At 36.7% G+C, this 23,072-nt stretch overlaps 1 pseudogene; it reads left to right on the top strand.

Annotated features, from left to right (window-relative positions):
• The first annotated feature begins 17,723 nt into the window (after positions 1-17,723).
• On the top strand, positions 17,724-17,840 carry LOC123571184 (U6atac minor spliceosomal RNA; annotated as a pseudogene).
• The last annotated feature ends 5,232 nt before the right edge of the window (positions 17,841-23,072 follow it).

Raw genomic sequence — 23,072 nt, forward strand, 5'->3', positions numbered from 1 at the left:
GGTGACTCCACCTTAAAAACAGACTCAGAATCTACAAACTTCTTGTAATTTCCTCTTTCACAGCAACCAGCTTTATCCTATTAGAACATGAATCAGATTACTGTTACTCCCCTGCTTAAAAACAGGGATTTTCCCTCACTCAGAGGAAAAGCCTACGTTCTCATGGTGGCCATCAAGACCCACTCTAACTGGCCTGTGTTCCCACTCCAACCTCAACTCCTCTATCACCCGTCCTCCTTCTGCTGCAGCTACATGGCCTCCTCGGTGGTCTTGGTACGTAAAGGCCTTTGAATTACAGTTCAGTCGACTTGGAATACTCTCCTTCCATACACTCACATGGTGTGCTCCCTCCCTCCTTCAGGGTTAGTCAAAACTCATACTTCTTTCTGGCCACCCACCTAAAATTGCAACACTCCTCCTACACTTACAATCCTACTTGACTGCTTTACTTTCTAAGCTTTATCCCACATACTATACATTTTTCTTATGTGTCTCATGTATCATCTGTCTTCTCCCCTACCATGTAAGCGCCACAAATAGTGATTATGCTTGTGTTTTTCACTCCTACTTCTCAGCCCTCACAACAGTGCCTGGCTCAATAAACAAATATTTGCCAAGTGAATGACTGTCTCACCCATTACATCTTTAAGTCCCTTAGGGCCATGTCTTGTTTGCATTTCTAGCACCTAGCATAGTGGCTGGCATTTAAAAGAGTTTAAATAAATGTTTGCTGGTTAAACGAATCACTGTTGAAGTACCCTCTTAAGGACTGTCAACATATTGTACATATAAATATGAGATGATTGTATTTATTCTTACTGATTTTAAATATTATTTAATATTTTAAATATCATTTAAAAATCTTAAAATCATCTTGGCTACATTTCATTTTTTTTTATTCATTTGATTATTGAGTCACTCTTATTTGAGTACTTAAGACTGTTCGTTTGAAAACTTTTTCTTTCTCTTTCTTTTTTTTTCTTTTCTTTTCTTTTTTTTTTTTTTTTTTTGATGGGGCCTTGCTCTGTCACCCAGACTGGTGGCAATGGGGCTATCATAGCTCACTGCAGCCTTGAACTCCTGGGCTCAAGTAATCCTCCTTCCTTAGTCTCTAGTAGCTAGTACTGTAGGCACGTGCTACCATGCTTGGCTAAATTTTTTTGGTTTTGCTTTTGCAGAGATGGGTCTCTCTATGTTGCTCAGGCTGGCCTCAAACTCCTGGCCTCAAGCGAACAATTCTCCTGCCTTGGCCTCCCAAAGTGCTGGAATTATAGACACAAGCCACCATGTCCAGCCAAAAACTTCATTCTTAAATATTATTTAAGACTTCTTCCTGTTCCTTTCCTTGACACTATCTACAAGGTGATCTGAAATTTGATGTATGTCGATTTTTGTTTTCTTTTTAAGACAGGGTCATGTTCTATTGCCCATGCTGGAGGGTGGTGGCACCATCATGGCTCACTGCAGCCATGACCTCCCAGACTAAAGCAATCCTTCCACCTCGCCCTCCCAAGTAGCTGGGACCGCAGGTGCATGCCACCATGCCTGGCCAATTTATTTTTTATTTTAAAATTTTTTGTAGAGATAGGGCCTCCCTGTGTCACTCAGGCTGGTCTTGAACTACTGGTCTCAAGCAATCCTCCTACCTTGGTCTCCCAAAATGATGGGATTACAGGTGTTCAGCCTTTCTCTCTCTCTCTATTTTTTATAAAAATAAATTTTATTGTATATATTTGAGGTTTATACCGTGTTATAGGATATATACAGATAGCAAAATGCTTACTATAGTGAAACAAATGAACATATCTATCATTTTACATAGTTTTTTTGTGTGTGATAAGAGCAATTAAAATCTACTTATTTAGCAAAAATCCCAAATACCATGCAATTTAATTAACAGAAATCCTCATGTTATACATTAGATTTCTAGGCTTCATCCTACGTATTTACTACTTTGTATCTTTTGACCTATATCTTCTTTTATCCCCCACTGCTGTCCTTGGTAACCACTGTTTTATTCTCTGTCTCTTATACTTGACCTTGTTTTCTTTTCTTTTTTTTTTTTTTTTAAGGTTCCACATATAAGTGAGATCATGCAATATTTTTCTTTCTGTGTTTGGCTTATTTCACTTAGCATAATGTCATCCAGGTCTATCAACGTTGTGGCAAATGCAGGATATCCTTCTTTGTAAAGGTTGAATAATATTCTTCTGTGTGTGTCTCTCTGTGTGTGTGTCTGTGTGTGTGTTTGGCATATTTTCTTTTTTTTTTTTTTTTTTTCTTTCTTTCTTTTTTTTTTTTTTTTTTTGAGATGTAGTCTCGTTCTTTCACCCAGGCTGGAGTGAAGTGGCATGATCTCAGCTCATTGCACCCTCTGCCTTCTGAGTTCAAGTGTTTCTCCTGCTTCAGCCTCCTGAGTAGCTGGGACTACAGGCATGTGGTACACTTTCTTTATCCATTCCTCTTTTTGACAGACATTTAGGTTGTTTCCAGATCATGGCTACTGCGAATAATGCTGCAAAAAATATGGATATCTTTATGAAGTGGTGACTTCATCTCCTTTGGATATATACCCAGAAGAGGGATTGCTGGGTTATATGGTAGTTCCATTTTTAATTTATTTTGGAACTTCTATACTGTTTTCAACAATGGCTCTACCAATCTACATTCCCAATAACACTGAACTAGGGTTCCCTTTTCTCTACACCCTCAGCGACATTTGTTATTTCTTGTTTTTTTGATAATAGCTACCTTAGTGAGTGTGAGATCATATCTCATGGTGTTTTTAATTTGCATTCCTTAATGATGTTTCCCCAGTGATTAGTGATGTTGACCACGTTCTCATATATTTGTTGACCATTTGTATGCCTTCTCTGGAGAAATGTCTGTTCAGGTCCTTTGCCCATTTTAAAATAAGGTTATTTGTTGTTTTGCTATTGAATTGTTAGAGTTCTCTATAAATTTTGGGTATTAACCCCTCATCAGCTATGTGGTTTGCAAATATTTTTTTCCCAATCCATAGATTGCCTTTTCATTTTGTTGTTGTTACCTAAATGGACAGATATCCTGTGTATATGGATTGAAATAATTAATATTATTAAAATCTTCCTACTACCCCCCAAAATATAGATTTAACACAGTGCCTATCAAAATTCCCATGGCATTCTTCTGAAGTAGATAAAACAATCTTAAAGTTTGCATAGAACCTCAAATAATCCTGAAGAACCACAACAATACTGAGAAAGAAAAACAAACTTAAAGTCACTGCACTTCCAGAATGTAAATTATATTACAAAACTATAATACTCAAAACTGTATGGTACTGGCATAAGAAGAGAGACATAGACCAATGGAACAGAGAGTACAGGGCCCAGAAACAAATCCAAACATATATGGTCAATTTATTTTTAACAAAGCCTCTAAGAGGACACAATGGGGAAATGATAATCCTGTCAATAAATGGTGCTGGGAAAACTGGATTTCCACAAGCAAAAGTGTGAAATTAAAGCCTTATCTTACACTATATACAAAAATGAACTCAAAATGGATAAAAGACCTAGATGTAAGACCTGACACCATAAAACTATAATACAACATAGGGAAAAGTTCCTTGACATTTGCCTTGGCAATGATTTTTTGACTATCACACCAAAAACCTAGGCTACAACAGCAAAAATAAATAAATGGGATTACGTGCACTTTTTATACACTCTTTCTTTTTTTCTCTTCCCTTTGGAACTCCCCTCCCACTTCTCCTCAGACCCTAGGTTCCTATGTGTCCTCACAGTGCCTGCTGGAGGCAACTCAGTGGAAAGGGAGAGCAAGCTCCTCAGTAGCTACAGCTACTGATGACACCTGTAGTTTACAGCATTGTTTCTCAGACTTTCATATGCATATGAAACCCCTACTGGTCTTGACAAAATGCAGATTCTGATTCAGGAGGTTGATGGGTGGGGCCTGAGACTCTGCACTGCCAGTAATTCCAAGGTGATGCTGATACTGCCTTTTGGAGGGTCAGACTTGAATAGCAAGTGATAGAGGAGTCCTCTCCTTATTCAGGTTTAGCCTGTCTCTGTCTGCTGCTGCTAGCCTTTGCTGATATAGTAGTCTCTGTTTAGGGACTATAGGTGGCTTTTAGGGGTCACTGTTCATCTTTATTTTGACATCTTTATTGCTGCCAAGAGGAAAAGTTCTAAACTCTTCTCTGGGTCAGGCTGTCTGGGTATCCCCTGATGTTCCCGCTCTTCTGCTAATCTCTGTACACCTTCATATGAAGTCAAAGGAATGAGAAGAGTGATACTGTATTATATATCCTCTAAGGGTCATGGAAAACTGGGATGGGTGGGGTTTTCCCTGTTTTCTTCCTAGATACATCACAAAACAATCCCATCAATCCTTGCAGATGTAGTTTCCTACTTCTGGGATCTCTTAGTCTAGGAATAGATGTTAAGTAACCCTCCCTTCTTCCCCAGATTGGGAAGCAGAATGTAAAGGCAAACATGCTACATGCTTTTTTGCTGAGAATGCTCTTTATTCAAGGATGGCCTCAACAAGCCTGGCTCCTGAGCCAGGATGAATGTGAACTTGTGGTCTCTACAGTCTAGTGTGGATCTTGCCAGAAAATAATGCCCAATCCTGCAGCCACCTTTAAGGATTTTCTCAGAGCTTCTTTCATTTGCCTTCTGGAAAGAAAATCTCCCACTACCTCCCCAGTAGAAGGTGGGGTAATAGCACTCTTTTCACAGACATTTGCTCCTCAAAACCATACATGACGATTTCTCTCAGTCTTTTTATAAGACCTGGCAGTGCCCTCACCCCATGACCTTTGCTTTCATTTGTTGCTCCTCCTTTTTCTCTTTGTTTCTCTCTGGCTTCAGCCTGGACTTAAAACTGGGTCCAAGGAGCAGAGATGCTTCCTTGGTCCTCTGCCCCAAGAATGAAGTAATAACTCATCACCCCTTCTCTCACCTACTGATATTTTCCTCCTTTCTCTCCATACAAGTGATGTGAGCTCTGCCCTTCTTCCTCCAATCCAGTTCCAAATGACAAAGTGCCACCACTTCCCCTGGCTCAGAACCTACATTTACTAAAATTCAAATCCTTACTGTCACCACCACCAACCCATAGTCATCAGTTCTGCATCACCTAGAGCCTGACTCTCCAACTGCAGTCTCACTCCAAGATTTTGCACAGGTTGGTGCCAGTTATGTCCTGCTCTGAAACCTTTCAATAGCTTCCCCTTACCCAAATCCAGAATAAAGCCCAACTTTAAATCTACTGCTAGGATTATGCTTGTCCCTTCCCCAGTGCCGAGACCAGCTCGGGGAGACCCTAACCCAGCGGCACCAGAGGAATTAAAGACCCACACACAGAAATATAGAGGTGTGAAGTAGGAAATCAGGGGTCTCACAGCCTTCAGAGCTGAGAGCCCTGAACAGAAATTTACCCACATATTTATTAACAGCAAACCAGTCATTAGCATTGTTTCTATAGATATTAAATTAACTAAAAGTATCCCTTATGGGAAACGAAGGGATGGGCCGAATTAAAGGAATAGGTTGGGCTAGTTAACTGCAGCAGGAGCATGTTCTTAAGGCACAGATTGCTCATGCTATTGTCTGTGGTTTAAGAATGTCTTTAAGCGGTTTCCACCCTGGGCGGGCTAGGTGTTCCTTGCCCTCATTCCCGTAAACCCACAACCTTCCAGTGTGGGCGTTATGGCCATCATGACCATGTCACAGTGCTGCAGAGATTCTGTTTATGGCCAGTTTTGGGGCCAGTTTATGGCCAGATTTTTGGGGGCCTGCTCCCAACACCCAGCCCTCTCCCACTCCCTTTAGGGCCTCCATGACACTCCATCAAAAGAAGGTCTGGCACACAAGACAGTTGAATGAAGGGATGGATTTTTAAAGATTATGATCAGTACTCTCTGGGGTTTGGTGGTGGCAGGGATTATGCCAAACACTGGCAGGAAATTGGAATGTAGAACATATGAGGTGTCTTCTACCCTCAGTTCTGGACTTAAGACTCAGACAGTATTGCGGGATGGCAGGAAACATCACATTCTATATGCTAGCACAGTTAAATAAATAAACCGGAGCAACCCAGCTCTCTCTCTTCTCATTTTCCCCTCCTCTCCCAGAGATGAGCCAGAAGATACAGCTTGTGACAGGTATGGGGGTAGAGTGGAAATGCAGATGAGAGGTTCCAGAGCTTTGCTGTGATCTATTAAAGAGGAGTGTAAAGAGAGCATAGACTTTAGGTCAAAAAATACTCCCTGCCTTGTCATTTGAAAGCTTTGTAGCTGTGGGCAAGTAACTAAACATCCTGTCTTGTTTTCTTATCTGATAAATGGAGAAAATAATTTTTATCTTTCATGGTTGTTAACCAAGTATGGAAATATTAACTTAAATGCTCATGTACTTAATATCTGACTCATAGTGAGTGCTCAATAAGAGGTAAATATTCAACAAATTGTAGTATTGTCATTTTTACCCCTGTTTTTATGATTTTGAAGTTTTATTTTAGTCTTAAAATCTAAATGTCCTTTGGACACAATGCACTTAAGAGAGATTTTTTTTCTCCCCTCACAACAGTAGTAAGTTCCATAATAGAGTCAGGCATTGGAGAGTGATAAATTACTGATACACTGTTAAATGAAAATATCTGTACAGTAACCAAAGCTGAAATGTTACCAACGTTAAGCTTAGAGTTATTTATTTTGGACTTTGGACAACAATTTTATGAATCAATTTATAAAATTGGGCAATTCTTAGCTAACATTAATTTCACATTTCTTGAGATCTTATGCTTAATGCTTACATTTTAAAAATTGAAACTCAAATAAACTTCTAAAAGTCCACACCACTCACATTTTTCAGGGTCTATAAACAATAATACATCGTTGAATTAATGTTAATACTGACATTATACAAACATTATTTTGAAACATTTATTTCAACTGAAGAGACTTTACAGTTTGCTTAGGGAACATTCTTCTTCAATAGTTCAACCCTAATCCTCTCTTATTGTCATCCTATATAATTGTCAATGCAAACATTTAGCTTAGTGACTTAAAAAAATATTATGAAAAGCCTCAGACAGGTATGTAGTGTTTTCCATTTGCAGCTAATAAAATATTATAAATGTATTATTAAATCTTTGTACACTCATGAAACAGAATTATTGTGACAGGCAAAATTTAATTTCAATTCTAGACAGAGTATCTTGAATTTATAAGCAAGTTGCACTGAATCAAAAAGAGCATACACAGTTTTGAAGATAGAGTTTAAAACATAATCATGCAAAATTTTTCTTCAGCTCAGAAGTCTTACCGTATCTTGACTGTAACATTGAAAACAACTACTGCTTATTGAGTGAAAACTACATACCAGTTACCGTATCAGGCAGTTTAAATAACTTAACCATTTAATCTTTAAAATATACGCTATAAATAGCATCTTTGTTCTCATTTTACAGATGAGGAAGCTGAGGGTCTACAAGTTTAATTGATTTGCCCAAAGTTATAGGGCTTGTAAGCGTCAGAGCTGGGATTCATGCCTCTAAAGCCTACTAGCAGTGCCAGTAAATGGAAAATATAGGCTAGATCTAGCTACCCCTGCAACTAACTGAATATCTTTCATTTGAGTAGACAATGAAAATTAGTGCTGGAAGAGAGAATTAATTCAAGTCTTCATTTTATAAGAGGCAAAGTAACATGCCCCAAACCAGACAACTAGTTATTGGTAAAGCTCTGATTAAGACCCTTAAAACTTGCTTCATTTGGTGTTCTTTTTCTGTTCTGTCTGTTAGACAAAAGGAGTTACCAGCATGAGTAGATCTATCACAGGACATGGTCCTTTCTTCTTAAGTCAAATGAGCTGACCCTATGGACATCCTCTGGCAATTATTTTCCTCACATTACTTCAGGAATATATTATTTTATGTAATGTGTCCTCTGAAAAAGCTGTCTGTAAGTCATAAAATGGAACTTGCTAAATGGAACACCAGCAAGTTTCACGTAGAGTCTTAGAATCCTACTAGGCCTGCTGCTTTATTCCTCGGATAAGGAAATCCTATCCGAGTGAGATGAATAGGTTTCTCTAAGGTGGCACGTTACTAATAGTGCCAAAGTCTTGCTTAATGTACCACACTACTTTAAGCATTTGTGTTGAGAAAAAGAAAAGTTTGGAGAATTAGGGAGTTTTGCTCCTTCAAAGGCCTTTTATGAATTATTTTGTACAGTGGAGAATCCTTCTGTGAAGAGAATAACTTTCCCTTTTATACCTTTTCTGTTCTTCCTATTTTGAATCTATGGAATTCATCATATACCTCATCTTTTTTGTCCATGAAAATATGCCTCATTTGACTTCGAATAATTCACACAAGAATAAATTCACATTAGAACTGTCCACACCTTTGTTTCTTCTAAATTTTGAGGATGTAAGCCTTTGATAATTCACATGACTTATTAAGCAGAAATCTGGCTCTAAGTGTTGCCAAATGGTGACTACGTGGATGAGTATGACATGTTAACAAGGTGCAAGATGGCCTAAACCTACAAGCCCATTCCTTCAGAGTCCACCTTTGTTGTTTATTTCCCCTGGTGGCAGGAAAACTGGAATGAAACTGTATCTCGTGTGTGTGACGCTAGCCAGACATTGTGTGCGTGTGGTAACAGGAGCCTTATCTCTCAGACCATTAATAAGGATTGGAAGAAGCAAAGAAAGGGAAGCCAATAGCAATTGTTGGAGTGATTTTTGAATTCATTACTAACACAGCTGTATAAGAGACTTTAGAGCTTCAGCCAACTTATCTTGCTGCAGCAAGTGGCAGTCGTACTTGCTCATGCCACACAAGAATGCCCAGGTATGAGAAAACACATATAAAAGGCTGGTATAAGAGATTAATTAGAAAGTGATCATTCATGTTGCTAAATAATTTTTCACTTCGTAAAATATTAACTGTGGTAATTAGTTTTTCTACTAAGCTTTCTCAAGGCTGCTAACATAATTTTAAGAAAATGAAAACCATGAGTTGCATGCAAATATAAGATAAACATGACAAAGATTTTATTCAGCTCATTTATTAAAGAAGGAATCAGCAAGATGTTTATGCTGGTTTCAAAAGCATTTGAGGACTTAGGCATTTATAAGCAATTTAATAAAAGAATGTCGGGATAAGATTGCTGCACTGCATTAGAAAATTCTGGTTAATATCCTACAGGGCAGTAAATCATTACCTTTGGGATAATCTATTCAACAAACCAGACTTTATTTTCATTTTTACTGGACAAAAATCTACAAGTTTCATGGTAATGTCACTAAGTTTGAGGCTTTTAATCAGTAGTACATAGTAAATCAAATTATATTTTCCTAGATAATCCCTTGGATAATCCCTCGGGTGAATCTTAAACCCATAAAATATTGGAAAGAACCTGCAATCTACTTTTTTGTTTCTTCCTTTTTTCAATTTTGGATGCTTTTCCTTATCAGGGCATTGAAGACCTTTAAAAAATTAATTATGTGCTTTTTTAGTAATATAGGTATTATATAAATATGTAATAGCCATCTGGGGGAAATAAAATTATTGGATAAAAATAAGAGTTGTATACAGAATGACAAGTACTTAGAGGAATCCTTTGAGATGAGACAATATGGACTGAAGCCCCCTTGGATTTACTGCTACTATTTATTGAATGCTTACTGTGTGTTGGCTGTCACATTAGGTGCTTTATGAACACTATCTCTAATGACTCTGGAAATAATTCTTTAATGATAACTGAAGATCTGGGAGTCAGATAACTTACCTGAGGTCATACAGTTACTGAGTATAAGACCCATGGCCCAAACTCTGACTGTTGAACTCTAAAGCTTTTGTTAACTTCTGTGCTCTGCCACTTCTCACCATATCACTACAGGGGAAAGAATCTTACAAATTTGCATATTTAATTTTAAGCATAAATATTGACCCTTAATACTTGTTTCAGTATCAAACCTGGAGCTGATATTTAATGGATATTTACCGATTGCTAGACACTGTGCTAGTGCCTTGCCCTAGCTATCGTATTTAATCATGCCAACAACCCCATGAGGGGGATCGAAAAGCACTATTAGTTGCAGGTTATGACAAAACACAATGACATTTAACTAAAGCACTATTTACTGTATTTAAAAATTCTCCAAGTATCTTATGTCATGTTGTATCTATAAAAGAGAGTCTCTTTCTCTCTCATAGTTTACAATTCGAGAGAGACTATGTAAAAGTGAGAACATATTGACATATATAAAACTATGTAAATATGAAACAGAAACATAGATTAAACAGAGATGTAAATCATGTACTATTAAAAGTTTTCCTAAAAGATTGTGAATGTTTCATAGAAAAAAAAAATGTATCAATGGTACCTTCTATCTTTTGGGAAATCATGAGCTTGCTTTATGATGATGGTGCAGCGAATAGTTGAATAATTTGGACTCTATGACTCCCGGCCCTAAATTCAGAAGTGGAGTTATATACCCCAATTTTTTTTATTTTTTAAAAAAACCTCTAGTCAGGAGATATTTTGGTAGGACAGAAGACCACAAATTTGTCATAATATTCTTATTTTATTTTCTATTTTTACTGTAGTGGGTAATCCCCAAATGACTATTGTGGAGTTACTCTATCACCATCTCCTTCCTACATTTTTTCCGAGGGAAGGCTGGAATTAATGGATTAAGATATGTAGACATCTATGGTGTTCTGGGAAGCCGAGCACGTCTGATATAAGGCATGTGAGGTTTAAATGCATGCATGTATTAGATATGTTGTCTAGCCTTTCTAGTCCACTAACTATAGACTACATATCTATCTTATGTGTCTACTGGTGTGGAAACTTTACTGTATGAGAATTTGGAGAATCTTAGAGTCAGGAGAGATCTTTAGAGATCATCACATCCAAATGCTCTTTTGAAGAAGATATTTGTTTCACAACATTGCTGATGTACCGTTGTCCATTCAGTCATAGGGAACTAGCTATCCCTCCTTGGGCTCTTTATGACTTACAGTATATTTGTTTCCTGGAGCTGCCATAACAAATTCCCACAAACTGGGTGACTTAGAACAACAGAAATTTATTATCTCACAGTTCTGGAGGCTAGAAGTTTGAAATCAAGATTTGGTAGGGTCACGTTACCCTGAACACCTGTAGGGGAGGATCTTTCCTTGCTGCTTCAAACTTCTGATAGCCCCAGGTTTTCCCTAGTTTATGGTAGCATAGCTCCAATCTCTGCCTCCCTCTCAACAGAGCGTTCTTCCTGAGTGTCTATCTTTTCATGTGGTCATCTTTTCTTCTCGTAAGACCATCTGTCATATTGAATTAAGGGCCCACCCTAATGACCTCCTCTTAATTTGTTTACATCTGCAAAGACTTCATTTCCAAATAAGGTCACGTTACAGGAACCACAGGTTAGGGCTGCAACGTTTGCTTTTGGAGGTCACAATTCAATCCATAACACTCAGTATAACCAGAAGAGCTAAGTGATTTGCCTGAATATATTTGATTACTTATGCCCCTATTTTTGGCTTTTTGGCTAAGAATCTTCCATATCGTCTCAGGCTTGAAGCCCAACCCATCATTCTCTCTTTGTGACTTTTATCTGCCCGACCTGGTTTTGTAGGAAGATCTCAGACCCTCACAGATCAGCCATAATCCAGACCCACCTTGACTTGGCCATTCTAGGAAGCTTGTTCTATTGTTGGATAGGTTAAATTGTTTAAAGTTTGCTTTTGTCTTTGGTCAAAATCTGAGTCACAGTACTTTCCACTCTTTGGTATGAACTATTTTTTTTTCCCTTGTAGTAACACAAAAACAACACATCTATTCTTAATAATAATGTCATATTTTTGTTGCGCTTCAGATTGCGAAGAGATTTCACATTATTTGATTAAATCTCAACAAAAATTTCTTGTAAATTAACATGCAATAAATTGTCTGTGATCTTACAATCTTTGAGCTATGAAACTTGAATTCCTCTCAAAGTCATCTGACTCCAGGGCTAGGTTTTTACATTGTACCTGCATTGTAGTTCTCTTCCTTGCCACACTCTTCTAAATATTTGACCAAGCACTTATATAGACTACCTTCTAGTAGTCCCATTCTCACAGACACACCCAAGATAAATTCATACAAATACTCCAGGAGACCTACGTTAGAATGCTCACAGTAGCTCTATTCACATTAGCAAAAACCTATGACAGCCTAATAGCCCGTTGACAGGAGAGTAGATGATCACCTATTGTCTATTGATTCAATGAAATAGTATTTAGCAGTCAAAACTATTAAAAAACAAGGATAGATATTACAAATATAATATTAAGTTAAATATAAGTTCCAAAAGAATACATTAAATGTGATACTTTTTAAATAAAGCCAGAAAAACTTAAAATGAAAAATATACTTTTAAGCTTATACGGAGATGAGATCAAACTATATACAATGAAAGGAAGGGATAGATAATCATAGGATTCAAGACGGTAGTTACTTTAGGTTGAGTGAGACAGGAAAATGCAGTGGTGCTGACTGCGTGTTGGTCTTCAGTTATTATTGCTGTATAAGAAACCAGCCAAAACTTAGTGCCATAAAATAACCATTTAATTATTTTCACAGATTCACTGAGTCAGGGATTTAGACAAGGAACTATGGGGATAACTTGTGTTTGCTCCATGATGTCACTGCCGCAGCAGGGAGGACTTGAAGCATAAGACTGACAGAACCATCTGGAGATGTCTAGCAGTTGATGCTGACTGATGGCTGGAATGCCTATGTGTGGCCTCTCCACATAGATTTTCAGGGTGGGCTAGTTTGAGCTTCCTCACAGAATGATGGTTAGATTTTAAGAGTGAGTATCCCTGGAGAGAAAGGCAGAAGGGCATGGCATCTTTATGATCTACCTTTTGCAAACTCTGTTGGTCAAGGCAGTTACAATGGTCCTTTCAGTTTCAAGAGGAGGGTACATAAGCCCCATTATTCAGTGGGTAGGGGTCATTGTCACATTGTAAGAAGGGCATGTGGGATGGGAGTCATCTCTGTGGTCTCTGCCAGAAGTGGAAGTAAGTTATTGTCAAAGTTTTGGTTTTTTGTTGGGTGGTGGGTTCATGGGATCTTATTGCATTATCGAAAATAGACATCAAATAATCATATAAAAATAAGTTAAAACATTCATGGATCAGTGATGAGAATGTGTCTTAAACCAACGATTATGATTATTATATTTTGGTGTCCTTGAAGTCCAATAGAAACCTGAAGGTTAATATTCATCTCCTTTACTTTGTGCCCCAGCTTTCTTAAATGTTCTTCATACGATGGGCCTTTAGACCCTCTCATCATCTTGGTCAGGCTCCTCTCAAAGTTCTCCAGTTAGTCAACATTTCTCTTAAAGAATCACACCAGAGGGCAAAGATGGATTATGTCTATTCTATCAGTGGACTATTTGCTTTTATAATCTGTATATAATATGGCTTTTAATATTAAAATTTATACTCACTTTTTAGTACTCATATCATGGCTTGTACTGAGTTATGGTCAGTTGAAAACTCCTGCATTATTTTTCAAGCCATATCATACTATAGTTTTTATACCATTGAGTCCAGATTTTCTCATCTTAAGTTTTCAGATTGTTTTCATGAGTCTCAATATAGTCATTTACATTTATCCTTGTAAAACTTCAAATGGATTATTTTCAGTTCATTTTTCTGAACTTTGACATAAATTAGAATCTCTATTTTGTTATCTAGCATATTGACTGTCCTTACCACTCTTGTAATATTCACAAATTTGATTAGCATGCTGATTATGTTTTGATCTAAGTTGATCAGGACAGGGCAAAGAACAGAATCCTGGTGAGGTTAACCTGACATGATTTGTTTTTAGTGAATCCAGGCTCTCTTTTAAAGAGACCAAAATTTATCAACTTATTTCTGTTTTCGATGGAATGTAGATGCTATATTTGCCAGGGTTTTAAGAACCTATTTAAATTGATTTCCTTCCTTCCTTCCTTCCTTCCTTCCTTCCTTCCTTCCTTCCTTCCTTCCTTCGCTCCTTCGCTCCTTCCCTCCTTCCCTCCTTCCCTCCTTCCCTCCTTCCCTCCTTCATGTTACAGAACCTATACTAGGTGCTGCCAGTCATAAAGTGAATAAGATGTAGTCTTTAACTTGAAAGATCTACTTGTGTTTCTGCTGTTTTCCACCCCTTTGAAAATCAGGGCTTTGCCTATCTTTGGCCTTCTGGCACAGCTCCATTATTTCCATAAAAGTGCTGACAGAAGAGTCAGATTTATGAATGTCATATTGAAAAAATGAGGACAGGGTGAGAGGGCAAGAAATTACCACCTTACACAGAAAAGTCTTTGTGAAGGACATAGAATTTCAGGATGTCTTAAAACACCTGATGAATTTTGTTTAAATCTTGACTGAAGTTTGTTAGATTTGACATATACAGTAGTAGACTTCAGAACAAATTATTAGCTTGTCCCAAACTGTATAGTAAATGTGAACATTTTTACTGCTGCTAGAATAAATCTTAGCATGAGAGGACTATTAGCATGCAACTCACACTAAAACTAGTTTTCTTTTTTAAAAAATAACCTTACTAAAATTTTCACTTGAAGTTTTATTTTGATATTTTGTATGTACACACAATGCTAGGGTAAAAAAGCTGGAAACAGTGCCTCAGGTATTGAAAAGACAAAGTATACAAATTTTATTGTAGAACTCACCTTTTTTTTTTCAAAGCAGTAACTTTTTAATGCTTAGTTGTGTTCCATTATTGTGGTAATAAATCTATAGGCATAAGAAATTGGGATTTTACTAGAAGTAAGCCAAGTGTAACTTTTTTCCAAAACTAGGTTGCTAAAATTGTCATTTGATGATTAAGAGGGACCTCATTTTACCATTGTTAGTATTTTCAACCAAAATGTTGCCCATAATGCTCTGTGTGTGTGTATGTGTGTGTGTGTCTGTGCACATTTTACTGCCACTGCTTTACTTGTCAACCCCTTACCCCTTGCTAACAGTTTCTGTCTTCTTTCAGGGTGAAAAAGGGGAAAAATACACATTTTTCAGTTTTCCATTGTTTCTTTTTTCTTTTCTTTTGAGACAGGGTCTTGCTCTGTTACCCAGGCTGGAGTGCAGTGGCACAATATCACCTCACCGTAGCCTCTGCCTCCCAGACTCAAGCAATCCTCCCACCTCAACCACTGGAGTAGCTGGGACCACAGGTGTGCGCCACCACACCCAGCTAATTTTTGCACTTTTTAAGATGGGATTTTACCATGTTGTCCAGGCTGGTCTCAAACTCCTGGGCTCAAGCGATCTGTCCTCATTGGCATCCCAAAATGCTGGGATTACAGGTGTGAGCCACCATGCCGGGCCCTGTTGTTTCTCTTCTCAGATAATTTATTATTAGCCAAATTGAAGGTGGTAAGATGCATTAGATTTGGGATGGCTTGAGTGACAGGGTTGTTTTCCTTAGGGCTTCTTAGAAGAGAATCCTTAGAGAGATTCTTAAGAAAAAAGAAACAGAAGTCATATCAAGAAGGTAGAAATGATGAGGTTGTAAACATTATTGCCACACATTCAAGAATATTTCTTCAGTTACTATGTAAGTTAGCCCTGGACTGACTTCTTTACCTCCAGAAAAGGTACACTCTTAATATTATTATTTTTCTCTGTTTTTGTGGGAGAAGAGCTTGGGCAAGTGCGAGGAACAGAGGCAGAGGAGGGAGAAGCACTGAAGAAGGGGAAAGGATAAAGGTGGCGGTAGGATGCCTTGTATAATTCGAGGGAGGCTTGGGTAGGAGCTTAAATGAGATTTCTTATTAAATTCTGTGACTGAAGACAATTTTGGGGAACAGCATTAGTGATTTTGGTCAATACAATGTGCTATTTTGGTGTTGGGCATGATAAAGCAAATTCAGACTTTCTGTGACGCTCTTTCTCTCTATCTGTGCTATGCTGGAGAAGGGAGATGGACAATGGCTCTCAACTGGCTGCTTTAATTGGCTAATGGGAAGGTGAAGTAAGAAAAGTAGTAGAGAAGGCAAATTATAATCAGTTCATTTATAAATTATTATTTATTAAAATTAAATCACTACTGTACTTTCTTTTTGGACACAGCATGAGCTTATAAACTTAAAGATGACCATTGCTTCCTGACCATTGCTTCCCTAAAAGCCTCTTCTAGGAGTCCATCCATATACTTATTGTTAGTATGTGAAATGTTCACTAATATGATGGTAGTATATTTTCTGTTTTATAACCTTCTCTTTTCAAGCAATTTGTCATCTGTTGCCTGATACTATTTGTACTTCTCTTCCCCATGTTTTCTTTCTACTTTATTTAGTCTTTAGCTTACCTCTAGAAGTCTTCCATTGTTGAGATTTTTAAGATAAGAAACAATTATTCATTTATTTCCACTGAAAATTGATCTAAATGGGTACCTGTCTACAGTCAATTTTCTTTACCCCCTTTCTGAGTGAATTCATGTGAGAATCTGTTGAAAGTGTGAACCTTTTCTTCATAAAAATATACCTCTATAATTTTACATAAGTTTCAGGGAGATAAATTTCCCTTAAAGGTACAGGGATCCCAAATTAATAACACTTTTGTGGGGGATGTGGGATGGCAAGGGTAAGAATGGATTATATTGTTAATGTCTACACACGTGTTTAAGGTCTAGACAGGAAAAACAGCAGATAGGTATTACATGTCTTTGCACAGATCATTTCTTGATAGTGTGGGAGCTTCTTTAATTAAAATATGGTAGGGACAGCTGGCCACCAGCTAGCACTGGCAATGTAACAAGAATGTCAATAAATGCATCACAGAAAAAAACTTATGGGCACAGCTGTTTCTAATGGAGACTGTGAGTCTGTACCCCTATAGATGAGAGCTTCAATTTTTCCATTCCAGTAACACTTGCTGTAGCATCCTTAATGTTGAAAATAAACTGAGAACTTCACCAGAATTGTTAAAAATACCACCATGGGCATTTAGTCTTTGTAAAACCTTGGAAAAGTAGTTAATTCTGAACAACTCACCACATGTCTTATTGTGAGTCACTGAGAAAGCAAAAAAATGAACACTACTTATGACTTGGTTGTCTCCTTTAACTAGTAGACCACAATTCCGTTGGCAACAGGAGAGGGCTTGCTTCCAAGATGCAACGTCCAAAGTGGAGGGCAGGGAGCACTAGTGAGCATGTAATGACAGTTCCCAAGGAGAACACGGGATGCAGTGCATCCTAGGGTGGGGCTGGGAAAGATCCCAGGACAAGTCAGAACTCACGATGTCTGGTTTTATTCTGTACATTTGGCAGCTCCCCTTTTTTCCTCCCTCAGTTTCCTTAGCTTTAAGGAAAGTGGGGGCTAATGTGAGCTTGCAGTGAGAGAATATAGATCAGTGTTTTGAAGTCTGTGAATCGTTAATCTAATGGAAAGTGTTGTAATTTTCCACTTTTACTTAATTGGAAAATGATGGTAAATAAAGTAAATTCCCCTACTTCTTTTCCTAGTGTTGGTAACCTTTTCTGAAGTCAATAGAAGCTCTTTTGAAGCAGGCAAAATATGGGAGCTTGGACGTACATATTCTGGTGGGGGAAAAACAGGTTTGAAAATTTGAACAAATAGTGTAACTACCACAAATTCTTTCTTCTCAAAATGGATCTGAGCCAATTTTGTTCTGTAGTACTGATTGAAAAGAAAGAAATTAGCAATGTACCTGAAAGGAAAGGGAAGATAATTAAATGTTTCAATACTCATTATGTGCCAGGCACATTCTCAAATACTTTACATATTTTATCTTATATAATTTGTATAACAACACAAGAAGAAAGCTGCAGTTCAGAGAGATTAGGTGGCTTTCCTTTCACACAGCTGGGTATCAAAGCTAGGATTTAAATCTATCTGTCCCACTCAAAAGCATCTGCTCTTCCTACCATACCATACTGCATTCTACCCTAAGCATTTTATTGGGAAATAGGCTTAATCTAATTAAGCATGGTGAATGGAATAGACCACTTCATTTATCCACTCAATAAGCTTTCCTTAAATATGTATTATATACAGGGCACTGCTAAGTATTAGGTATACAAAGAATAAGAGAGCACTCACTCTCAAGGAGCTTAAGATCAAAGCTTCTTCTATCCATCCATATTTACCAGCAAAGAGAAACTCATTACATAATGATAGAAGCAACTCCAAACCATGATTCAAATCTTCTTAATTAGCAAGGAGCTTTATTCATAAAGCCTCTCAAACTGAGAGTTTATCAAATATCCTGGGATAGTCATGTCCCCAAATTTCATGCCACATCTGAGACTTTAACTGGAGTGAATTCATATACCACAATGGTTAAAAAAAAAAAAAAAAAAAAAAAAGAGAGAGAGAGGCATAATTGTCTACTATATGCTCTGATAAGGACTACTTAAAAATTTCAGAGCTATCTAGTTTGTAGAAGCCTGGAGAGTCTTGGAGAATTAGATTCAGATTCAATTAAATGATATTAAGATATCCCTGAATTTTAAACTGCTGTGCTGTGAGACAATGCCTTTACATCACGTGGGTAGAGCTATATTTTTTAAAGTATTTATTTTGGTTGGTGCTAATGAGATATTTATCTCCCTTTCCCAGACATTTTGGACTTTGTTTCAGAAGAAATTCCAAATGTTACTTACAAGAAGCAAACTCTAATCTCTTAATGTTAAAATGTACCACAAGAGAATGAGGAATAAGCTACAAATAGCAAAACACAATGCTTTCTACTTGAGGAATCTGCCAGCAGAGGGCAATATTAGTTTTCACACTCCTAATACCTCTACTGATTTTAAACCGTTAAGTATAAAATAGCTATTTGGTAGAAATCTTAGGCTATAAAGTATTTTTGTTTCTGGCAGATACGAGCAGGAACATAGTAGAAGCGAAGATAAACTATGGTGTTGAGTATTAGAATTCCAACATCTCTGATAAATATTAAGCTTATTTATTTTCATTGCTATGAAAACTCTAGACATTTGCTGGTTATAATTCAGCTGGAGGGTTACCATCTCTTTATGGTATGTCCCTATTCTCCAGCACACAGAAAGTTTTCAGTGACTATTCATTGAATAACTTATAAGTAAATAAATGCTGATCCAATAGATATGTGTGTATGGGGTTGGGTGGAGGCCAAGGGTAGGATGAAAACTTCTTACACTCTCCTCTCATTTAGAATGCAATCATTTCTGTGCATGCCTTCTTTGAATGTTTCAGATAGCACTTTGGAAAGTGATTTTTGGTCTTTCCAGCAATTTTAGAGTAACCTTAAATCAATGAATTTAATCACCATAGCTTAGATTAGTAAAAGATGAAAGCTATTGCTGAACTTTCCATAGGAGAGTTCCAAGGCTTACTTAATATTGGTAAGGATATTTGGCTAGACTGGATTTATGAAAAGTAAGATTATGAAAATTAAAATATTATTTATCAAGTGCTGATTGAATTAAACAAGCCACTTGACAGAACTAAAGTCAGAAAGACTCAAATTGATATTTTTAGGCTGAATTAAAAGGAGAGATACAATATAAATTGTGAGTGAGTCAATATGTGTCTGCTCAGTATCTATGTATCTTATTTTCTCAATTTTGGTATGCAGTTATTATTATTTCACCTACATAGGATGTTAGCAACTATGTTGGCAGTTTGAATTAGTTGGCATTATGCCAGATTTTTGTTTCAACATCTGTTAAATGCATTTCTAAATCTATACTCTGTTTCACCATATAGATAAATATTTAACATGAGGGAATGGACTTTGGGGATGACTGAATGAGTCTTATGTTTCCAATAATTCATTATACATTTGTTTTTAGAAACTCCACCTTAAGGCAAAAACTACAGGTCTAGTGGGAAGAAACCTTCTTCTGTGTACTCTTGATGTTTAGGTTTTTGGCCAGACTAAAAGTCGCAGTAAAAGAAATTTGCAGAGATGCCTTAAATATAGTACTGCAAATCCTCTACTGGAAGATGTGAGATTAGTTGCAGTGTGAGTGGAAGGATTTTTCTGAAATTTGCCCATCAAATCTCGGCACAGTTTTCCCATCAGAGTCATTTAGAGTAGCACTTTCTTTGCTCTGCTCAAGATTCTTTGCCTGGGTTAATAAGGTCAAGTTCCATAAGAAAATAACAACATGATCTACCATCAGTAACGCATTCTGTTTAGGTAATTTTGGGTGGGAATGTTTGGGTTTATGCTGATGTAGGCACACTCTTGTTCCGCGTTGACTAACAGCTGCAAGGCAACAAGCTAGTATTGAGCTGGAGTTTGTCATCAAATGTAATCAAACGAAGTGATCCACATTTTAATGACTTTAGCCTCGTTAGCAAACTCTTCTGATTAAAGCAGTTGCAATTTATTATGTTAATAGATAAATTTTTTGAAAAAAGTATGAATCTCTTCTACTCCCAGTGTTTCAGTAATTTAATGCTATACTTTTGAAGCCTTGACTTAGTGGCAATAATTTGCCGTATGGCCATAAGCAACAACAGCATTATTGTTTTAGGGCACATTTCCAATGTTTATTTATGCTATGTAGTGCCTTTAGTTTGATTTCCCATAAGACTGACAGAATTTCTTTTAGATGTTTTGTCTTCTAAGTGTAAGACTTTATTCCAAGGGTAAAATACACTTATGAATGTGAAAGTTGTCAGAATCAAAATGGAGTCACTTGTGTTGTCAAAAGCCCTGACAAATAGATCCAGGGAAGCTTATGAAGGGAGGGTTCTCATGCACAAATGCCAGATTAAAAAAAACTATCACAAAAGACTGCAAAAATTTCAACCTTGCAAAAGGCCATAATAGCCTTACACACAAAAAAAATTCTTCGTTGAGGACATCTGCCCATTAACTGCCTGTCCAGTCTTGAACTGGTGATACCCTAGTTATTTATTGATCTTTGCAGCAAGAATAATTACCTCAAAAATTATGTAATTCTCTTCATTTTTCCTTTAAAAATTTTTGTCTTCCTTTACCTCCCTAAATACACCCTGAATACACACATATTTATTATGACATGCCTATTCCCATTGCAATGCCCTATTCTTGAATAAATATTATTTTCTTTTAGAGAGCCTCTTTCTGTCTGTTATTTAGGTTGACATAAATTTTGATGGATTATTTAATTCACTTCATTGTGTAGATGACAAATGACTATAAAAATAATTTGTATTTCTTGATATGATCATATTCATGCCTCTTTAAAAATGATTTGGTGGCTACTTTTTACAACTTATTTATTTAATTGTATATAAACTTGAACTTTACAATAGTTTCAGGTTTATAAAAAAGTTATGAAGATAGAACAGAGAGCTACCATATATGCTACACCCAGTTTCCAGTATGGCTAACATCTTATATTGGTATGGTACATTTGTTATAACTAATGAACCAGTATTAAACATTATCATCAACTAAACTCCATACTTTATTCATGTTTCCTCAGCTATACCTTTTCTGTTCCAATATTCTATCCAGGATACATTACACATTAGGCTTCTCTAGATTATGACAAGAAATCTTGAGGGGATTCCTGAAAGGAAGGCCACAGATGCTATTCTCATCACATGATATCAAGAGTACATGCTATTGACATGACTTATCCCTGTTGTTAAACTTGATCATCTGGTGGAGGTAGTGTTTGACAGGTTTCTCCTCTGTAAAGTTATTTTCTACCTTTCTTTACTGTATTCTTTGGGAGCAAGACATCATGTGCAGCCCACACATCCTCCATCTCATTGAAGTGGGAATATGATATATACTATTTTGAATTCTTCTGCTTGGGAGATTTGTCTATATTTCTTTATTTATTTACTCAACTTATATCCTTATGGACTCAGCATATTTATTTTATATTTTGAGTTTTAATTTAATATTATTTTATTTATTTTGTTGCTTAAATTGTTACAGCTTTGGTCACTGGGCATTCTTTTAACTGGCAGCTGTATCTAACATATCCCACCATTGTGTGCATTGTGCTTTACATTTTTATGTTTTGCATTTCCTTCATTTTCGGCCACAATAAAATACTCATCTTATATATTCCTTGTCCCAGTCTCAGAATCTAGGAATTTATGCAAAGAATCCTGGTTTCTTTTATGGGAAATTGGCATTAGAAATCAGTATTTGATGTATTTTGAAGTCAAGCTGGTAAAAAGAAAAATCAATATTTGGGCACTAATTGTGCTCATTGCCATTGAGATGTCATTAATTTTAGTCCATCTCAGCTGACACAGCAAGAATATACATGTGTATGCTAAATATATATACATATATCTATGAGTATTTATTAATATATACTCATGTTATTCTGCATTAAGTCAAACATGAGTTCATGCTGATGTGACCAATTCTACTCCATCACCAAAGGATCACTCTAGCCTTCTGGGGACTTGTTACTTAAAAATATAAATATATTTTTTAACTCAGTGTAGGCTGAAAATAAAAAGGAGAGAAAGAAAGAAGACTGGTGTTTATGATGTATTCTACTATTTCTCCAGAGCAACCTGGAATTATTTACTGCCTTTTGATTAGTATGATTTAAATGGACTAAGCTATTTTTTAAGTAAAGACAGAAGGCCTGGACACAGTTTATTATTATTGAAGCCAAAACTTTTCTTCTTTCATTAATTGGTATGGAAAAAAAGTATGTGAAAGATTGCGACCAGCTCTAGTTTTTCTGTAAACAGAACAAGAAGAAAGAGGCTAAAATTGCGTTAGAAGAAATGTAAGGGAAAACATTGTGCTATAGAGAGTTACTGAATGTTAGAATGTAAGATAAGAAGAGAAATTGGTGACTGTTCCTTAAAACTAGGATGGATTCCTACTTGTCTAGAATAGTAGGTGTTTTTCTGATTTTCAAAATTCTTTTTCTTCTCTGAATTCTGGGATTTTCCCATGTATAATTAAAGCCTTTGCCTAGGAAAATCCCTACTTTGAAGATATGAGAAGGAGATCTGAAAAAGGAGAAAAAAAGAATAGATTATACCTACTACCCAACCTGT

The sequence above is a fragment of the Macaca fascicularis genome, chromosome 1 (genome assembly GCF_037993035.2).
Source record: "Macaca fascicularis isolate 582-1 chromosome 1, T2T-MFA8v1.1".
Classification (NCBI taxonomy): Eukaryota; Metazoa; Chordata; class Mammalia; order Primates; family Cercopithecidae; genus Macaca; species Macaca fascicularis.